The sequence below is a fragment of the Manacus candei genome, unplaced genomic scaffold, assembly GCF_025592945.1.
Source record: "Manacus candei isolate 608988 ecotype Guabito, Panama unplaced genomic scaffold, ASM2559294v1 h1tg000017l, whole genome shotgun sequence".
In the NCBI taxonomy this organism is placed as follows: domain Eukaryota; kingdom Metazoa; phylum Chordata; class Aves; order Passeriformes; family Pipridae; genus Manacus; species Manacus candei.
The window spans coordinates 30,859,077-30,881,394 of NW_026138065.1; positions in this window are offsets into that span (position 1 = coordinate 30,859,077).

Sequence of the window (22,318 nt, forward strand, 5' to 3'; positions counted from 1 at the left end):
TCCAGCTATAACCAGCTCCCTCCATTCACATCTGCTCCTGGAAGTTGAACTGTGCTTAGTGTCTGGCGTGGGAAAAGGAAGAGCGAGATGAGATTATTTTGAAGCAAAGGGAGGGACTGCATAGGGCTTACACTCACCCTGTTGTTCTGTTGCTTAAAAACATTTTGTTTTCTCTCTCTTGCACAGAGGCTTTAAAGTAGGGCATTTGTAAACACTGTTCTTTCCACCCAGTGCTCATTGTATTGACAGGAATCACTTCAGCTGAACAGTTTCATCAATGTGCTCAGACCTGTTCGTAGGTGGCATCCGGAGGGCAGATTCCACTCTCATCCAAGACCTAGGCCTATTCCATTACTGTCTTTAAAACATCTCCCAGGTGCACTTAGGCATTGCTTTCCTTCCCAATCCTCTCTTCTGTTGTTCTGAACAAAGCAGTTTGAAAAGCCCAGGCCAAATCCTCAATTTCTTTTGAGTGAGGAGGAACAGCTTTACAGGATTAACCTCCTGGTCCCACCTGCCCTTACAGGAGGGACAGTTGCTCCAGTGCCATGTAACCACATACCACTGGTGGCTGAAGAATTGCACCTATTTATTGTTGTGTAGGAGAGTGTTTCATCAGCCTTTAATTTGACCGATTCCTAAACAGAATGGGGTCAAAGAGGGTTGCGCTTCTGAGTCTAAACAGCCTTACCAAGTAGAGGTAAATGTCTCATAAACAATTTATATCCTTTTTGAATTCCTTGTGATTTGGGATTTATGGCCTTCCTGGAAATCTTGGGCTCTGGATTAGAGGAACAAAAAAATATGCAAGGTTGGTGCATGATTCCAGCACACTTACCTTTCCCTGCTTTTAAGTGGTATTTCATTTATTTTGAATTATGACAGTTGTGGTGGGCTGACAGTGGCTGGATGCCAGGTGCCCACCAAGCCCTCCTCTCTCAGCAGGATGGGGAGAGAGAAAATAAGGTGGAAAACAAACCTTGTGGGTCAAGATAAAGGCAGTTTAGAAAAATGAAAGCCGAGGCCATGTGTGGAAGCAAAGGAAAACAAAAGATTTATTGTCTACTTCTCATCAGCAGGCAACATCCAGCCACTTCCCAGAAAGGATTGGTTTCTCCAAAAGACAAATATCCTAATAATGAATGCCCCCTCCCCTTCTTTCTCTGAGTGTCATATGGTATGAAATATCCCTTCGGTCACTTTTGGGTCAGCTGTCCTGGCTCTGTCCCCTCCCAAGCTCTTGTCCACCCCCAGCCTACTGGTGAGGAGTGTTGGAGGGACTGCCTTGGTTCTGTGGGAGTAGAACCAGTATCCAGTATCAGTAGCCAAAACTCTGCTGTTTTATCACCACCTTTCTAGTTACCTGTACAAAACCCTGCACTGTCAGGGCTGCTATGGGGAAAATTAACTCCATCTTGGCCAGACCCAACACAGATCATGTACTTCAAAGAGTGCCAATCTGTGTCTCTACAAAACTACACTAAGCCAGTAGATTTCTATGTGCTATCCTAGTAAGTTTGACCCCAGACAAGCTCCCCACTGGATTCTTCTACTTATGGGATCTTCCTTGACAGGATTTTTGCTCTCTGAAAAGCAGCAGCACAATTGGAGTGTGCTGCACAAGCTGTAGATTTGTCCTCTGGTGTGTGAGGGGAAAACCCCCACTTTCTTTGAGTGGTCTGTTCTTGTCCAGCTCTTCAAGACTTGTGAAGATTATAGTTCAGTTTATAAATTCCTCCCATTGCATTCAGAAGAGGCTCTTAGAGCGACTGAATGAATCCAAATTATGCTGACAATGAACTTTTTCTCTTCCCTCCCTTCTCTCATTTCTGAATGCTGAACTTTGAAAATCCTAGACTGAGTTTCTATTACTTCAGCTGCATCATTGTTTTCAGGGAGCATACTTGCATTTTGCAAGAAACTGAATGGCTTTTTGACTTGAAGAAATGAGTGGGAATTAGAAGTTCACTTAATTCCTTTTCTAATGTGGTTTATTTTTGTTTGTTTGTTTATTTTGTTTATATATCCTTTACTCATCTACTAGTTGTGCAATACTGGTGGGAGAAGAGGCAAATAAGATGATAATAAGCAGAATAAATTTAGATATGTTGGAAACTTCACATGAAATGAAATTTGGTTATACTAATCCTATTGCCCAGTTTTTGACCCTATAAGTTTACAAATGGAAGAGACCTGGCTGTAGCCTAACCCTACTAGCCTTCCTAGTGCTTTTCCTGACAGATTTTAAAGCCTTTTTTTTTTTTTTAGATGCAACCTGTTTTCAATAGTATTTAGAAGATGTTTCAACTCTATAAACTGAAGTCCTCAGAGGATTTAATCAATCAATGGAGCATAGGATTTGGCCCCCTCTATTCTAAATGTTGATAATAACAATCCTATTCTGCCTCAACTAGCATGAGATTAAGGTTAATGCAAAACTACATTAATAAATAAAAAGCAACACCATCCCCACCTTCTCCTCCCTGCCCCCCAACTTGTTTGGCAAGTGTAGGAAAGTGGCTCATTTGCGAGCAGGAATGCTTATGAACCTGTTTGTAGGCTGGCTAACGTGAAAATCTTACTAATCCTAGTGATTTTAACTTGCTTACATTCCTTTGAAGGTCTCCCTCCTTGATGGGGATTGAGGTTGTATGGCCATGATGCATTTTTATACTGCATTCCCCGGGAGTTAGCACTCGCCATGGAGACCTGCACTTTGTCTTTTAAGCAGATAAAAAGAGAGGTCAGTCAGATGTAATTCCCCAACTCCTCATATAAACAATTTAACCGCTGCAGCAACATACTTGTTTGGAATTACTCCCTCAGATTCAATTCCCTTTTCCTGCTCCACTTGTAAAAATGGTTAGTGTCCTCTATAAACTGCTGCTCAGCCAGGTCCAAGGCTTGCTGTGGAGTTGTAGAATAAATGTTAATCTAATACAGGTTACTGGGTCAAATGCAATCACAGGCTTGTGGGAAAAGCTTAATACTGTTCTGCTTCTTCTAACACAGTAAACCTGGATATTATATGATAGGTTAAATACCATTGAACCATGGCAAGAATTTTCTTGAAAGTAGGATTTAGTACAAAGGAAACTACACTGGAAGAGTGACCTAGGATTGACTTTGCTCTCTGAGAGCATTCTAAGAAGCTGAGGTATGCTGTGAAAATTATCTCCCTGAAAACATTAGGTACTAAAAACCCCCAGGTCAGGGGATGGCCAGCTACAGCAAGGATGATTCAGCTAATAAAAGGCTGCGTGTGTTTTTACACTGCTGCCTTCTCTCCATAGGAAAGAGCATTTTGCTTTCTTTTCCCCCGCGCAGTGACTGTGAAGCCAGCGTGATGTGGCTAGCTCCAACTTCTGATATCTGAGATTGTGTAAATACACACTTAAAAATATATATCTTCAACACTCAAATGTGAGTGCTGACAGTTGCTTATTTCCCACAGGCTGCCTTGTGTTATCCCTTGCTGTCATGTACCTCTCTGTCCTGCAGCGACGGCAGTTTGGCACAGTATTTCACCGTCTAGCGCAGGTTTTGTTTGTGCTCAGTACTTCTGAGGTCAGACACTGGGTGAAGTTGTTAAGTGGAGGTTTGAGGACCCAATCCTGCATAGAGACCTGGCTCAGTGTGTGTGCTAATCTGTACCAGCCTGGGCCAGTCTCTTTCTACAGTGTGTGTTGTCAGCTCCTCCTTTTTTGTGTAGTCATTTACAGTCCTGGTGTTTGATTACAGGATGAGGGAGAATGGGCACAAAGATGAGGGATGTTAGGGCCTTCATTTTGTATTTGTTACTTTAACCAACTGAAGTGATAAATCCTGTTAGTGAGAGCACTCTGGATGATATACAGGAAGAGAGGACACTTCAGTGTGCCAGGGCTGAGGGAGCAGTTGAGCACAGACATCACTTTGATCAGTCTGAGCTGGTAACAGAGATGAGGCAGCTACACTGGGGTGAAACATGACATATAAACATACAGCTTCACTAGTCAGTAAAAAAACCCCAACCCCTTCCCACTGCATCATAGCACTGAAGTGCCAAAATCCAGCCCCAGCAATGATAGTTATATTCACCAGAGCAGTTAAACCTTATTTTACATGTGGGTTGTGAGAGGCAGGGTCAAAACAGCCTGTGGCAGAAGCAGGAGTATAGTCAAGTTTTTTGAGGTTGGTTGGTTGGTTAGTTTTGTTTGGTTTTAGTTTGTTGTGATGTTTTATGCTGAAAACAAGCTTCCTGCACAAGATTTTGTATTGAGTGCCATGTACAGCGAGCTGTGCATAGCTTGGCATATCTCTCTTTTCCACATTTTAATTCAGAAATGTCACTTAAGTCACTTCAAGATTTGCACACAACGTGCATTCAAGGTGTGCAAAGAGTCTGTAAAAATTGGTGGGCTATGGAGCCAAGAACTTATCTCCTCTTTGAAAAAAAAATAAAATATAGGTCAGCCATAGTCATGCACAGAGAATTCCTCACTGGGGTATGTTGGCCCTGTATGTCAGCCAGTCAGATGTTTCCAGGTATCCCTCCCCCCCAGCTTTCCAAAGCCAACACAGCTGGGATTGCTGAAATGCCAGGGGTCAACTTTTACTGCCACCATCTGAGCAAGAACTGAAAGGTGCTCCCCATGTATTAAAGACAGACAGGACTGTGCTCTCAGAGACCAGGAAAAGAAGAGGTACTGCTCATGTGGCTGTCCTGCAGGGAAATGGGGGGTAAAGGTCTTGAGGAGGCTGAGATTCAGGAAACCTTTGGAGCACTTGAAGCAGAGGGTTTGATCTTTCATCAAATGGTGTCAAAGCTTTTACACAAACGTGCCTTTAATGTACTTATTTATTTATTTGTTTTTTAACAATGAGTAGAAGAACTGCATATTTTAGCTTATCTGGGGAAGTGTAAGAGTCTGCTGAAATGTGTACTGAACAAGAGAAAATGCTTTGTCTGTGCTATTTTCTGTGTGTTAACCATGAGACCCTGTTAACCTCTGGTCCCCGAGCTCTCTCCTTAATTTCATCTTCCGTATACTCTTTTGCCAACATTGTGTTACATCAATCTGCTTCTGAATAGCAAGGCCCTCAGCTTTCTATCTCCTCCAGGATTAGTCATGGGGTAAGAAAAAACACTTTTTGCTTTTTCTCCCTATTCCATTCATCATTGAAGTGTATACTTTTTCCTCTTGTGTGTTCTTCATCTGACCATATTTCTGTCTTCTGCCTTTTCCTCATGTCCCTTACACAGGTGTCAACACCTTTCTCATTTCTCTGAATCTCACTTGTCCTGACAAATCTGATGCATCTAACAGATGTCCCTCCTCTGTGCTCCCAGGGACTACCCAGGACACACCTGGCTCCATGCAGCTGAAAAGCTGAGAGGAGGAGGATGTCTGAAATCACTGGTCAGTCACTCCTTCCTCTCAGCCTCCCCTCTAGAGTCAACTTTATTAGCTGATTTTATTCACTGGCCAGTCAATGAAGAAATATCAGCTGATTTGCAGCATTCAGAAGGGAAGTCCTGATCCTGCTGAAGGTTAAACCCTTGCTGAATTTAACCTCTACTCTCTCACTTCCCTTGTGCTGTGTGGTGCTGTTGTGCACTTTCAAAAAATGTGTTTATGGCCTGTTCTTCTTCGGAAGAAAAGAGAGAGAAATGTCTCAATAGTTACCAGATACTCACTCTGTAAGAATTTTGTGTTGTGCTTTTTAAAAATCCTGTTTCCTTCCCCAGTGCTTCCTCTGCCCAAGTACTCAGTAACCCAGACTCCAAAGTTAAAACTGGAAATGCTGGCTGGTGTGTAAGCAAAAAGCAAGCATTTGGTTATCTTTCTACCTCCCTCAAAAAAAAAAAAAATTATATGGCAGCTCTGATACACCTTTTTTAGCTGGATGTTGGGTTCTGTCCATTAAGATTTCTTCATGCTTCACCACAGGACACGGTCTTGGCACAGCAAGAGCTTCATGTCTCGGTAAAGGCTCAGTGTCACACCAGTAGCAAAGTGTGTACACAGCTGTGTCCCTTGTTGGGTCCTGAAGCTGATGCGTGAAAGGCAGAAAGAAGGCTTGCAGGGTGTTCCTTTTCCCTTTAAGGGATAATTAAAAAAAAAACTGTGACATTTTAGAAGGCCATTTGCTAAGCTCTGCATGTTCTGTGTATTTTAGTGTGTGAACAAATTAGATTATGAAAGGTAATGTATTAGTGATTTGACAGTAATGTGGAATCTTGGAAGCATTAATCGCTAATGCGTGTTTCATAATTTCAGCTAAATGATCTCAGCTGAAATGCAAGAGAGGCAATTGAAAAATTCCTTGAGATTGCAGTGAAACCTGGTACTGTAATGCAGATTACTTTGATTTACTGCAAAATACTGCAAGGCAGTAGGAAATGTTCACAGCAGCTGTGTTTAATAGTTACAGTAGAGATGTGTGATGAAATGGTAAATTCATATATGTATTTATCCTGTAAAATATAAGCCTCATTCTTCATCTTCATGCTACATACTAAAAAAGAAAACAACCAAACTGCAGGTTACAACATAGTATTTTCATTTATTATTTCTATTAGCAAAATGTGTAGATACCCTAACTGAGACCAAGGGGGTTACTCGCTTTCATATTCTCATGGAGACATTAGCTTGCTGAAATCCAGGGTGGCAGCTGAATTCTGCCAAGTTTTATTCTCTCTCAGTGCTCTAACAACCTGCCTGCTATGGCAGGTTGTGCAAATCTTCATCTTTTCTTCCTTGTGGGACTCAATAAGCAAGGGGAGTTGACAATCACACTTAAATGGGCATAGTTAGGTTTAAGATCTAATGCACCAGCAAAAATGAATTCGCACCTCTCCTGTAGCTCCCAGTGGACTCTACACCTCTCCCAGGGGTCGAACCTTGCTGTAAAGTTAGTCATGGATGTTCTTAAGCTACTTATTTCTTTTTGCAATCGAGGGAACAACCCCCTTTATTGTATTTGAAGTGAAATCTAGGATTTTTTAGGTCTCACATCTTAGCTACTGTGCAGAAAGATACCTGCTTACTGAGTTGTCACCAGGCTGTGGTGCTCACCATCAACTGATGAATCCTGCATTGTGCATGGATTGAATATCTCTTAAAGCCAGTTCTATTGGTAACTGACTCCACTGTTAGTTATGAATTGATGCTTCCACGGTGCAGATTTTCTTCAAGTAATCCTCTTTCTGCTGAGTAATACTGGTGACCTCGAGGAGACTTTATTCCTCCCTCTTCTGCCTAATGTCTAATGTATGAAGTAAGGTTTATTTGTGAGAGTAAAAGTGAGAGGACTGGGCTCTGTTCCAATGGCAACAATATTGGCTGTGAAGTATTAAGATGATACCTGACTCCTCTTTCATCAGAAACCATGGAGTGCTGCTGTTTAATGCATATTAAGTAGTGGAGAATCATAAAAAAGAAATTTCCCCACTGAAATTACATTATTCAGTGTGAGGAAAACCAAGGTTAGTCCTCATAAAGCCAGAATTCTTTTCAAATCAAGAAAATATTGCATATCATGTGAAAACTACCATGCTTGCCATGTGACACTTCTACCTCATTGGGAAATCTCTGGATGGCCTCTATTTCCCAAGTCAATTGCAAAAGCCCAATAAATAAATGGACAGATTCTGTTTATAAAGAAATTTCAGCAGAAGAAATATGGACTCTAATTCCACTACAATGCTAGAAAAGTGATGAGTTTCTTTGTGTAAAACCTTTAAAAGGACTCAGTGGGCTCTTAATGTCTACCCAAAAAGAGCTTTTCAAGCCTGTCCATGAAATTATGATTGTCCCAGCGACTTCCATAAATGTCTCTCTGTATCACTATACCTTTTGACTATTGCTGCTGAGTCTTCAATAAATAGCAGAATCTTTCACTCTTCTTTTTAAACTAGATGGTGCTTAAAAGAAAAAGGATGTCTGCATTTGAGCTAAAGTCCAGACTGAGTCTGCATGGGTGCAAAGAGAGAGAGCAGAGATTTGTCTTTCAGAGTACCATTTCCAGCCCCTTTTATACGATTCATTCATTATTATACTTGATTGGTTTTACAGGTCCCAAGGAAGCACCCGGTGCTTTTCAGAACTCGTAGAAGGCATCTTCCTTGCCTTGAGGAGTTATTTTCCCACTGGGTGTGTCCACACAGGGTAATGGAAAGCAGCTCGGACTCCTCAGCTAGCAGATCCCTCCAAGGCAAAAGCAGCATTGCTGAGAAGGACTGTGGATGTGCTGGTTATTTTGCTGAGACACATGACCAAGCCCTGGCCAGGTGCCACAGGAGCGTGGCCCTGCTGCCTCTGAGCTGCAAGTGAGGAGCTCCAGTAACTCTACACGGGGTGGATGCCATCGTGCACTTGGCAGCCATGTGGGCAGCTGGCCCTGCTCTTCCTCCCTAGGTGAAGACATCCTGCCACTGGTGATGTTTCTGCCCAGATACAAAGATTTCTTGGATCAGAAGAGGCAACCCCCTTCTTGCAGTGGAAACAAACCCCTCACTCGTTCCTACTGTTGTTGAGACTTGTTTATTTTTGTCTTCATTTAAGTATTACCGTTTGTAGCAGGAAAAGTATGATTTTAGAAAAGGACTTTAAAAGTATCTGAAGTATTTTTCATGTTAAAAACTGGTTTTTAACAGAGAGCAATAATAGATTCATTTTTGCAAGAAATCATCACTTTGAAATGAGAATGTAGAAAGTATTTTAATTTTCATGGCTTGTGTGAAGAATTAGTTGTGGAGAGACAGGCATCATAAAGTTTCTTGCATCTTAAAATAACAAAGAAGCCCAAACACCAAAGCTAAAACCCCTGCCTAAACTGGAATAACACAGCATCCTGCCTTTTCACCCTTGTATGTTGAGTTTACCTGTTGTCCCTGTGCTTTTTTCTTGCTGCATGGAATCCAGAATCAGATTGAAGGTTTCTATCCTGATACCCATATCCCATGGGTTCTAAGTATTTGAGATCACTACAGCATGACCCTGCATATCAGATATGTTACTATAATACAGCAAAATTCCTTAAACATTATTAGAGTGCTTGTGATTAAGATCAGAAACATTTGCTGACATTGAAAATAGGATCAAGGTTATTTGTCAAGGCAGTTTATGTAGTTTACCTTCATAAAATTAAAAGAACAGTCAGGTTTTCAAACAGCTGTAAAGTAAGCAAGACTTTTGAAAAAAAATGCAAAGGCATTATAACATTTAATGAAAAGTTGGCATTGTAAACAAGTAACAAGCAATATCAGAAAATAAAACTGAAACAAACCTTAGTTCTGCTGCAGAAAGAAATTATGTTGAAAACCTGGAAATGAGTTTGCCAAAAATGGATGTATAAATGGAAAATGAATGACAACTTTCTTTATTATACAGCCTAATGGGGGTAAGGACAGGGCAAGTAATGACAACAAAACCATCATGTAGTTTTATTCAGATCTTTTAGTGTTTTTTTATTTAATAATGGAAGGTGTTAGAAAGATGAGAGAATTTTCAACAGTATCCTAATCAGCAGCTTCTCTGCACTAAAAAAATATGGTGTGGATTCGGGATTCAGCCTGTCCCATAGAAGGCTTGGTGTTTATCTGGAGGCGTCAGATTAGGACATGAAAGACTATCTGAAAGATCCTGGGAGCTGTGGAAAGACCTTCAGAAGAAATGAAAATATATCTTATTTATATAAGAACAGATTGTGGTTAAGTTCCTAAGTACCACTTGAGCCTCAATTCAACCCAATGTAAAGACATCAACTTTCTAACCTCTCATTTCTCCCTTTTATTTAAGGGGATGCTCCGTAGACTGCACCCAGCTTTCCTTGCTGCTAAACTCTGAGCAGCCTGCAAAAGCTTTCCTGAAAACTGCTTGGAACAACACAGTCACTACCTGACAAGTCTTCCCCTTGTCTTTGGAAGCCCCAAGAGTGGTTCTGCCGGAAGGGTTTTCGTGTGTAACCCAATGCATCTGCCACCTGTCTGCCTCTGTAAGTGGCAAAGAGATATTGGCAACCCCCTGTGAGAGAAACCCAATACTCCAGCAGCTCCCAGTGCCTACATACAGCAGCAGAATCTGGATTTTTACATCCAGGTTGTGGCTAGAGGGATAGTCTCAAATATTTCGCTATTTTTCTTTTCTTTGTACTTGTATATTGAAAAGTCTGGTATTTGATACTTTGTGCCAGCTTGTCCAAATCACATTCTGGCAATACCTGAAGTGTGCTCAGAACTGCAGAGCTGGCATGAGCCTCCAAGTGCCATCAGCTTCATCAGAATGGTGCTGAATAGCAACAGAGAATTCTGCTTATTTCAGGATGCCATCTCACAGGGACAGGTCAAAGAGCACAAAGAATAATGTGTCAGAGTGAAGGTTAGATTATATGTACGGTTAAGAGGACAATTTTTTTTTACTCAAACCTGTAAAAAGTACTGTCCTGGTTTGTGGGAGGGTAAAGAGGTTTTGTGCTGTACTGTGATACTGTCCTGAGTATTTTGGGTTCTGCCTTTTTTTTTTTCCCACATGCCCTTTCATTAAACAATATAAATGTTTTTATCTGCTCCTTGGAAAAGCAATTCAGCAGTTTGTCCATTGGTTTGTAATGTGTCAGGTAGAATGCAAGGTCTGCAGTACATCAAGAGAGAGTTTAGGAGTTTACACACACCTGCACAGGAGAAAACTTCTAAGACATTTGGGTTTTGTTTTCCAGAACAAAAGTCATTAATTCAGGAGAACACAACATGGCAAGGTCCACTAGTTGGATGTCTAAAATAGACAAATCTAGGCTACAGAAAAGATGCACATGTTTAGTAGTAAACATAAATCATCAGTGGAAGTATTTCCCAAGAGATGTGACAGAATGAATATTTAAATGAAGACTTTCTGAATAGAAGAAATCCCTGAGGTGGATTCTTTGCTCTAGATTAGAGAGAAGGTCAAATGATTATCTAAAAGATAAATGGTCCCGCCTGGCCTTAAAATTCATGGATTTATTAAAAATAAACAAAATGCAAACAGATTTACAACCTCATCTTCCCTAGTATTTTAGGGAAGAGAATGCAAGCCTGCACCCTGGCATGTATATTCTCTCCTTGGCACAAGAAAAAGCAGGGTTGTCCTTGCCTCTCAGACAGAAGGATTTTGTGAGTGTGTGCAAAGACTTGTCTGAAGATGGAGCCTTTATTAGAAGTCTGATTAATAAATAAAGAAGATTATTGCTGAGTGGTTTTTAGGGTGTCTGTTTCAGAGGTGGAATGGTCTCTGTTACTTCAACAGTGGCTTATCAGCGATGTAGAAAATAAAAAAAAAATATAAAAATACGTATTTATTTTATATAGATATGTAATGTATATATTTACATCAATTTGTGGTAATTTTGGCTACTTCAAACTGTAGGTTGTTTAATTGGTTCTCCTTAAATGAGATTGGTTATGTAATATGAAATGAAATTCTGACCTGTGTAGCCAGTAAACAGGCACCTGAATTTACTAGCTACACTTAAAAATGTGGGCACCACCTTTAAGCAGAATCGTAGCATCAAGCAGATGCTTTTATGTCATTCTCATGGGGATAAAATCCCAGGAATCCAGTCCGTGGTCTGTTTGATGTAGGGAGAGTACAGGGTCCGCTGAGGCTGCTGAAAACCCATAAATAGCACAGGGATCTAAAACATATTTCTAGACAAAACTTGTTCTGCCTCCCAGTAAGCAGCAATTTTCAATCACCAGATCTGTGTTAGAGCACTGTGTATGAGATCCAGGTGTAGACAAATTCAGTGTTAAATGGGTATCTCTCTGTGGCTTGGTTTGAAATGAAACGAAGTGAAGAGCAATGCGTGGGCTCATCCAAATGAGGTACCTCAGAAATTGAAAACACTGCTGAGAGAAACTTTTAGGGCAAGTTCTTTAACTCTCTAGCACTTAATTTCGGGAAAGTGTTGGGTAGCTGAAAATCATTCAGTTTTTTGATGGTTTCAAAGTGGATTTTGTTGGCCTAATTTTCTGCATTAAGATATCCATGCTCTGTTCAGTCTTACCTTCACACGGTCTAGGTGAGGGCTGCTGCATGTAAAATAGTGTACAAGGACAGAAATGAGCTCATCCCTAGGTGGAAATATAATATGATATGCTGATACTTTTTTTTATAATGAATTCTCTTTTTCCTTGGAGAGGAAAGGAATGGTGAAGGTGTTTGCCTTCTTTCTTCTTGTCTCCTGAAAATACCATGAAGCTGCGATAGAATATATTACGGCTTCTATTTTAATTTGGAAAGTAATATTTTTACATGCATTAATTATCTTTGTTGCCCAAGAATTAGCTACTTGAGGACCTGATCCAACATCCAATGCTGCAAATGAAAAACTTCATCCAACTGTAAATACTGGATTGTTGTTTACTTGTTTTTGATAAGATTTTCCCATGAATGGAGTGAATCTAGAAGTTGGCTCACAGTCACGATAAACATGGTAATTTCCTTCTTTTTTCCTCCAACTGTGTCAGTTTTGAGTATCTCTCTTTTAAAAGAAAGTCTGAGATTTTAATTTATTTATAGAACAAATGTCAGACTTGAATCAAATTCTTCTCTTAGATCTTCACTTCTCCTAAGTCTATAACAGAAATAGTAACAAAACCACCTGAAGCATCCATTCATATACCCAGAAATAGTTTATGGGACACTGAAAGACACTGATGTTATCTTTTTAATATTGTAAGGAATAATCCTATTAAAGAAGAAACAAGGAAAACTGTTATGCCCACAAGGCAGAATTATCCAAAGTTGATTGGAGGAGCTCAGGTTACTCTACAAAGCCCAAGCTGTGTACTGGCCTATCTTTCCATCAGAGCTTGGTGAATGAGCAATCATTTGTGGATTCTGCTCATCTCTCTTTGCAAACTTTGTTCAGTGGAATTAGATACAACTTTGACAAATTAGAAGTGCCCCTTAGCCCCACTGTCCCTGCCACAGCACAGTCTTCCAATTGTGCCTGGTTTTCTGAAGTTGGGCAGCGTCAGAGCTGTCAATGGTAGGCCTTCCACAAAGCTACACTTTTTAATAAGGGAATCTGTCAGCGCTGGCTTTGCCAGGTCTTGCAGCCTTCTCTTAATCCACAGTGCAAACTGCCCTTCCCTTTGCCTTCCCTCTGTTGCGATGTACTTGGACTCTGAAATAAATATCCCCTTTGTTTACAATGTGCCCGCAACAAAATTAACCTTTGGGATTAATTGCAGGCTCAGAATGGGCTATGTTTCATCTTTCCTTATAGCACAGGCTTGGGATTAAATAAAACTCAGCCACCTGCCTAACGAATGTCTGTAGCTTTTGTTGCTGAATCCCTGGTTTTGCTCATAGTTTCTTAAAAGATGGTACTGGTTACTGAGCTTTTTTATTTTTCAGGAAAGTTAATGGAAATTTCAAGCGGTGACCTTCGGGACCAATATATCTGCAGTTGACTTGGTGTGGAGGGAGAGTGGGACTGAGCAATATATTCCAGCTCCACATAAAATCTGTAAGCAGAACTGGACCAAGAGGTTTGTGGTTCAGCACAGGAAACCAGCACTGCTGAATTGGGTGCCACCACTGATTTATACTATTCAGCAGTATTGAGGGAATCTCTCTGGCCCATAGTTTTCTAATCTGTACCTTACCTTATTTTTTTTTTCTTTCCCTCCTTGTAAAGAGTATTTTTTAAATCCGTCATACTGGTGGGACTGGAAATTAGTAGCATATTCTGTCACAGAACAGAAAATCACAAGTTCTTTACTCTGCCCTGCCACTTCTTGTGTGACCATCCCCACCCCGCCTGCCCCAACGTGGAGGAGATTTTGGTCTTAAAGGGGTTGGGAAGTTCCTTTATGGTCCTTGTCTGAACCTGTTTGCTGAGATGGGTTGTTGCTGCAGTAATGAAACTTAAGCATCTGCTTACTGGCTCTGAAGAGAGTGGCCTGAGACAGGTCCTTTAGTTCTTTATGGGCAGCAGAACCCCCCACTTGGTCAGTAACAAATTCTTATGCATTACCTTTGACTCATGATATTTCCACAGACTATCATTTGGGACTGTGATGTCCCTTGACTATTCATTAGAGGTCAAAAGATGAACTTGTTGCTCTCTTCAGAAAACATCATCATTGACTCCCCTCACTTTCACTGAGAATAAAACTTTCCCACATAAGCAAATGTCATCTCAGTTTAGCTTTGAAGGAAAATCAAGGCTATCTGCATTCTGTATATATCTATCCATGTGCCCCCCTACTTCATACAGCAGTTTAGTGTTGTCCATTCTTAATCCTTTGTGAAATAAGAGTTTTAAGTTCAAAGGTAACTAAGTTCCCCCAGTGTTGGGGAAAATAAGAAACTGGATAGGGAAGAGTCACACTAACAGAACATTTATTGGATGCATGGTTTCAGTGTGTGTTCACAAGTCATTTAACACCAGAGAATCCACACAGGAAGGAATCTCATAATGCTCTGCTGCCGGAAAACCTTCAGACTCTTGTGCTGTCTTAGACACAGAAGTCAATCAACCACAAGAACCAAATAAAAAAGAAACCAGACTTCATTAGTTTCAATCCTCATGGCACTATTTCTTTCATTTATGGTTGTTCTGGAAGCGGAGATGGTTTTCCAGTGATGCATGTGCTCCACGCCTTCATCACCTCGGGGTTAGCACTCAGTGCTTGGGGCTGCTCTCGCAAAGGACTTCAGTGAGTACAGCCCGCAGCAACCTTTCTCTTGAAGGTCACCTACTATTAGCCCATAAATCTTGAGCTTTGTGCTCTGTTCTGGCTACCTGTTTATTTCAGGATATAATTCAAGGTGTTGGTTATGATCTTATTAAGCCCTTAAAGGCTCAGGACAAGGTTAGCTGGGAAAATTGCTTCTCCCTCCCACCCCCACTTCATGCTCTATCATGGGAGTTATGATCTGTTGGGTTCCTGTGATTATTCTTTCTGCAGTCAACAACGCGGCTTTGTCACTACCAGAGTGTGTGCCTCTGAAACATGTCTCCAGCAGTCTGAAAAAGTCCAGGTTTACAGAATGCAGTATGAGGCAAACAATTTGAATTAACATTTTGAAATTTCCTTGGCTTTTTTTTCTGCAGAAGGATCCTGGAGCTCTGTTCTCTGGTGGTGTACATCGTTGTCTCTGGTATTTTCTGGTTTGTGCCTCGTTACTGTGGAGTGCCCCACAGTTGTGGTGTGTGATTTTGCAAAAGCAAAATGCATAAAAGCTCTAGTGTTAATACTTGTTGTTTTTCAATGAAACATGGCAGATGAGATCATGCCCTGTGACTGCTCATGCTGTAGCTCGGGAAACATGGAGCAGTGAAGCCTGAGAACTGAGCTCCAGAGACAGCTGGGGCAATACTGGAAAGGTCAGTGGAGAGTGCCGGAGGATTGACGAGCTCCTCGGTGAGGTGCTAGAGGTTGAGAAAGGCATGATAAGAAATTAAAGCAGTGACAGTGAGAGCAGGTAGGAAGTGGGTGCTGAGACTCCCTTGGAAGTTCCCTTGAGGACTTTGCTAAGAAAAATTTCACTGCAGACTTGGGGAGGGGGGAATTTTTTTTTTTTTGTTGGTGTGGACATTACGTTCTCTGCTAAGCCTTCAAGATCCTTTTGCAGCTCTTGTACACTTCAAAAAAAGTGCATAAAGTACCAGGACAAAGTAAATTAAAAGATGCAATACGTGCTAGATTTTGATTTTTGGCCTTTTTTACATATCTTTACCTCCTCATGGTTGATCTTACTGCACCAGTAGAGCCACCTTCTGTGGCTGTTTCAAGGTTAAGCTCTTTCTACCACACCTGTTTGATTTGCTTGTGTTGAGCAGCTATTAGAAAGGAAATGAATAGCAATATTTTACATTTTATAGAAGAAAATGTTATATCTATCCCCCTCCCTTTGTGCATAACACGATCTAGAAGGTCTCACTGATATTTGTGTTATAGATACAGCTTTCGCATCGTTGGGTGGTCTTGACTTGCATGGCACAAGTTTTGTAATACCTGGAGCAAACAGGCAGAGTCAGTAATAGCTTTTCAGTGTGGAACTAGCCATGGAATGACAGTGTTTGCAACAACTTTTGAGGTTTTAAAATATTTGTTTTTCTTCTTCATTAAAACAGAGGCAAGAGCTCTTGAGCATTTCACAGGAGGGAATTTTATGAAAAAAGTCAGGTTTATGATTTCTTTCCTTTCCAATGACAGAGCAGTCCAGCCCAGGCCTCAGAGATCTTCCTTTTGAAAACTTCTCTGAAATAGATATTGCTGTGAAATGTTCCCACAAAAGCAGCATATTTTGATAAAAAAAAATATTTTGCTAAGAACTGTTCCAGGCAGTTCCCCTCTTGAATGACTTAACTGTTTTAACTCAAGTCAGTTTTCCATGGCAGCAAGCTGCCTGTGATGCAGGCTCTGCTCCTGCAGCTTTTTCCTTCCTTCAGAGAAACATCAAGAGCTGTCCCTTGTTACACTTACCAGGGGAAGAATTTCCTATTCCCTTATTCCATCAAATTATATAAATGAAACAGTGGTGATAATTCTAGCTCATCAATAGCAATACGTTTACTCATTATCTATGCCAGACTGAAGGTTTGTAATTAAACTATACAAAGGACCTTAAAGTGATGTTAGCATTTTAATACAGACAAGTAGAAATATTCATGGAAGGCTGAATCTCGATTTGTAATTTTACTGAGGTCACTGCAGAGCTTGTGACCATGTGTGATATTAGCTGCACTTACACATATAATAATGAGCCACACTTAAACTCAGCTAAAACCGAGTGAGATGCTGGCAATCAAACCTGAAAGCACTTGCAAAGAGGATATTAACAACTGAAAAAATGATTCTGTGCTTAAGCAGAGACTGTGGAGCTACTCCTGCTTTTCTAAATGCTCTGCTGAAGGATCTTTGACCCACTTTTTATGTTCATGGGATCAGTTTCAACTAACCATGAAGTCGCACCAAATTAGAAGTTCTGCGTGATATTTTAATGAGAAACTGGTGTGAAACTTGACTATGCTGACCAAAGATTGCTTGGAGAGCTGGGGCTTGTTCTGGTGAGAAATGAAAAGTAGAAACCCAAAGGTTGCAAATGTCTGTGGATGGAAGAAGGCATTCACACTGAGTTGAAAGCAAGTTTCCCATGACCATTGTGTTGAATCTGGAGCTGGCTCTGCCACAGGCTTTTTGGCTCCAGGGTTTTTCAAATCAGGAACCCTAATGTCCCTTAATAAGTAATTGGCTGTTCAACCCAGTGAGCTGAAACTTTGTCTGGGAGAAGACTTGGAACAATCTGCCAAGCAAAATTGTTCCAACACTGGGTTAATGCACTGCATTAACTGATTTTGGGGGCTTTTGCAGAAACTTGGCAACCAGTGGGCTTTGTGCTCAGCTAATAGTGAGCTAATAGTCAGCTAGGTGATGTATTTGAAAAGGCCAACCCCAACAGCATTCTCCACTGAAATAAGTGGGAACTATGGCACTGACAACATTAAAAAAAAAAAAAGTTGGAGTTGGGTTCTCTTGTGTACGTCATCATATCGGCCAAAGTTTATATGCAGGTTATGTGCAGAACCCGTATTGTTTTATACTGTAGACATACCCTGTGGGGATTAAGCTTTCTCAATTTACACAATATGAGGGGAAGGTGATGTTTTCATGATGAGACCTTTGGATCATATTGAGTAGGAGCTCCAGAGGAAATTTGGCTCAGGTGTTGTCCCTGTAAGAGACCCTACGCAGTATTTTCCTGGCAATGATAAAAGTTTGGATTATATTTAGCCCAAATACTCTTGTTTTTATTTGCATGGTTATTTTTAACCTGCTGAATTATCTGGCCAGCTCTGTAACAGCCGTGTGGAAAGAAGTTATCTCACAGAAGTGCTGCTGCAAAAGATCACTGAATGTCTGGGCACTGCTTCAACAACCAAAAGAAATGCAATGTACAGTGTGCACCTAAGCAAATGGAATGGTTGTGTGTTCAGAGATACAGCTGTTTCAGGTAGGCAAGGTGTTCCCAAACCTGCCAGTCTGTCTCTGCTCTCTGTTGTCGCTCTCCACCAACCAGTGCTTTGTCCTGAATTGTCTTAGGAAACTGATTCAGCCTTTAAAAACATAATTTTGTAAACTAGGGAATTTCTCATGAATCTATAGCATAAGGGACAGTGGACTTCTTACACCTGCCATATCTCGGAGATGAGGAGGCTCCAGCTGTGCTGTGCCCTTTGTACAGCTGTTCCTGTGCCCTTCTTAGGGTAGAATTCTCAGTCAACAATTGTTTTCTCTTTTGTTTCCTTCCATCTTGTGTTTTTTTGCAATTCAGATAAACTACTGAAAATGAATCTTCTCTCCCTAAAACAAAGTAGTCCAGGAATAAGTAGCGCCCAGGGACTGTGTAAAACAGAGCTTTGGCTCCGCAGAAGGAAGGAGATAAACATTTCCTTCTAGAAGCAAAGTCCATCTCAGAGTCAAGTCTCTGTGCTGCGATTGACTTGCATGCTAAATCTTTTCCTTGCTCAAATGGTTTTCTCAGGGGGGCAAAGTGCCTCCTTGATCCAAGGACCAGGCAGTGTGGGATGGGACAAGGGCAGCAGTGATGAGTGCTGCCTCACAGAAAGGACTGATAATTAGAGTTGTGGTTTTTTGGGAGAAGTCAGGGGAATTCTCAGAACCAGTCTCTCTACCTTTGAACTTTTGATTATCCTTCAGCTAGGGAAAAAATGTCCTTCTGCTCCATATGTTTTGTTTGGATTTTCTTTGTATTTTTTGTAGCTGGCATTTATGATATACTAAATATGCTGAGCTGGTCATTATGAGAGCTGTGGCAATATATTGCCCACGGATGTGGTCTCTTCTCCTGTTTTGCAGTCTGTGCTTTTGAGGTCCCTTATTCCCCAGATTAGGAATACTACAAATTAAAAGTGATGCCTATTCACTCTCACTGAGATTCTATCCCACCTCTAAATGCAGGTTAAGAAGCAGGAAGAACTGTGGTACTTGGAAGAAATACTGATGACAGAAGAGTGCATTTCTTGATTCACAGTTCCTTACAAATTACTGATTGATTTTGAATATCTTTGCATGTTGAATTTAAAAGAAACAGCTCACCATATGGATGCTATAAGTTGAACTGCCATGTTGCAGAAAACTCTGGTGAACATATTGGGGAAAACAGAAGCATTTGGTCTTTAAAGATTCTTTTTTTTTGGCGAGGGGGGAACACAATTTTAATCTGAATCTATTGTAATAAATATTTTCCTTGTTCACCCTCTGTAGTTCTACAATCTCAGAGCAAATATGGGATATTGCATTTCTGGCCAGGCACCACTATTCAGATGTGATCTGAGATGGCATATCTGCAGATACCTGCACTACTGACTTCCCTACTGCTGCTTGTCAGGTCAGGATACACCATATGCCATGGCAGAATTCTCATCTTTGTGCTGGAGATGCTAAGTCAATCACATGGTTCTTGCTACAACTTTTGACTGATGTCTTGGACAGAATGTACTGTCCCTGGTACCTGAGTTGACATATTTAGAGTATGTTCCAATATCTCTATGTAGCACCACACTGTGCCACCAAAAACTCCCCCTTAAAGTAATAGATTTGCAACATCTGGCTGTGCAGTTGCCACTCTAAGTTATTTCCCCAGATGCAAAAAGTGGCAGCAGTCCAAGAAAGATCCAGCTTACTTTAACAGGCTCATGAAATCCTTCTGTACTCTACTTTTCAACAGTCACAGTGCATCTTTCAACCATTTTCGAGCTGTGGCTTCAAAAACACTCCTGTGAAGTACAAGCTGTTTGCTAAATGGAGAATCAAGGCATGGGGCAAGTAGGCACAGACACGTCTGAACTCCCTTTGTTTGTGATCCTGGTTAGCTGGTGTCTGTGCTTTGCCATATAGCGAAGCTCTAAGGACAGAGAGAATGCAATATCATGATTCAAGTCCCTGTGCCCAGCCAGGGTTCCTCTGCCAGACTCTGCTGTGTGAAGATCGTACGGCAAACCTACTTTCCTGAAAATTTTCTTAAGAAGCTGTGCTTCTTCAACAGGAATTAGTCCTGTAGTTTCTGTGGCTTTCATTGCAGTCATGTCATGCCCTCAACATGCCCTCAACATGGCTGAGCATTTCCCACCTTCCTGGTGCTCCTGGATGGACCTTTCCTTCCGCAGACAGGCTACAAGTGATCGTGGATGTAGTAACTCATCCTTCTGAATTGCCTCGGTGACAGCAAGAACTAGTGATGACAGCCTGATTTAAAGTTGTCTGTAATATAATGAGCATAACCATAAGTAGAGGGGAATTAGCCAATTACTGCTGCTTAGGGATCGCTTTGTGAGGTTACTCCAAATTAATTGTTTGGGAGCTGAATTAGCGTCAGATGCCAAGGGACAAGTGGTTAATTGTAATGAGTTTTTGTGTTATGCCACTCCCTAACAATAAGGCTGTTCTTGGGAACAAGGCATATTATATGTATGTCAGGAAAAAGGTGTCCATTATAAATAGAGGTTGAAATAAACTCAGTCTCATGTAGTTTATTATTAGAGATAGCCGAGAAAGAGAACAGAAGAAATTTCAGTGTATTTAATCGATGCTTATCAATTGCCAAAATGGAAAATGTTATGAAAACTTTTAAAGGAGGGAGAGCGTCCTCCCTCCACCCCCCACCCTCTGAAGGCTCAGTGTGTGTGTACATAAACCCAAAACATATAAATGTCCCAGTTGACATGTTGTGTTGTGACAAGTCATCTCAGATTGTGTCAATCATATTGCCTTATGCTATATTAAGTGACATACTAAAATGTGATTGATACAACATGAAATGACACATCATTGTACAAAATATCAGCTGGAAAATTTAGGAAACTACCAAGGAGTGGAAGCTGACTGTGGCCTTTCAAGTTTTGAAGCAGGAAAACTAAAGAAGTAAAAGAAACTCCCTGGAATCAGACCTGCTGCTGCCATTGAGAATAAGGTCAAGTGTGCTCCACTACCTGAATCTTTTTATGGGTAATTAGTGGGTTCAGTTTTAAAAAATGCTCCTGTTCCTTGGGGACTGACAAGTATCTGTGGGTCTGAATTGAATTTCTCTGAACCACTTGGCACATCATTAATCATTAGTGTATCTGCACCATACAAACAGGGCTGCAAGCTAAATGCAACCAGTTTCAGTTCAGGGAAGAAAAAAAAAGCCCTTTCAAAACAAAACCAAACCAGACTGTGTTCCCTTTCTCCATCTGGATTCTACTTTCCTCCCACTCCCTCTCTTTTTAATTTTTCTATTTTTTTGTACAGTGACTGAAATCTTGAATACTGAACTGTCTCTAGACCCCATCACAAAATCCACTGGGGTCTGGAGTGGCAGCATGGCCCATCTTCTCTGAGCACCCAGCTTAAAACTGAGGGTGGCTGAGACCTTCCTCCCACATACCTGCATGGCATGGCCTCGGGCTCTTGCCACATGAAGGTGCTTGAGCAAACTAACCTTAAGAAGGTATGCTGGTAGCATTGTGTTATACTGACTGCTGGAGCAAGTAAAAATTTCCTGGAAATGGGAATTTTTCTGATATGAGAGCATTAGAGTGAACAGGAACTTTAGAATTACGTTGGCTTCACCAGTAGATGCTTGCTAATGACATTTAGGAGTTGCTTTCTTACTCTTGCTGGGAAAAATGGTCGAGGAACGAAAGTTCAAACCTAATTTGATGCTGCCAGTGTTTAATAAAATGTAGAATAAAATCAAACATTTTTAACATGAAGACCACAGTCTGCTCTAGATTTCAAACAAAAAAAAAAATCATTGGCGATATCTTTTTAGCATACTAGAAAATGGAATAAAGCAGACAAAGTCAGTTATTTAGTAACATTTTCATTTTATCAGCCTCTCATCCCTTTCCTTTTAGTGGTGGAGACTGAGGTTTTTCCCTGATGGAGAGATAACAGTGATAAGTTGTTCTTTCCAGAGACAGAAGGGTTGTGTTGGAGATGTTATTGTTGCTCCTGTCTGAGCCTTATTCCCCTCTGCCTTGAGGACAGGGCAAGAAAAACACACAAAGACAAAGAAAAACAATGAAGTCAGGGGAGCTATTTTTCTGTTTGGTGCTGACTTTTACCTACAACCTCATGCTACATGAAGTCACAGACGAGCTATGGTCCAATTTTGATCTGCTTTGGGCTGTTTAACATTGCGTTTTCTAAAGTGTGGTTTAAAGCAGCCTTATCAAGCCCAGTTAAGGTGCTCTTAAATCAAAGAGAAAAACAATAGAAATTAAAATTTAAAAAGTGCAAAAAAACAAGAGAGAAGAAAGAACCTTAAGGAAG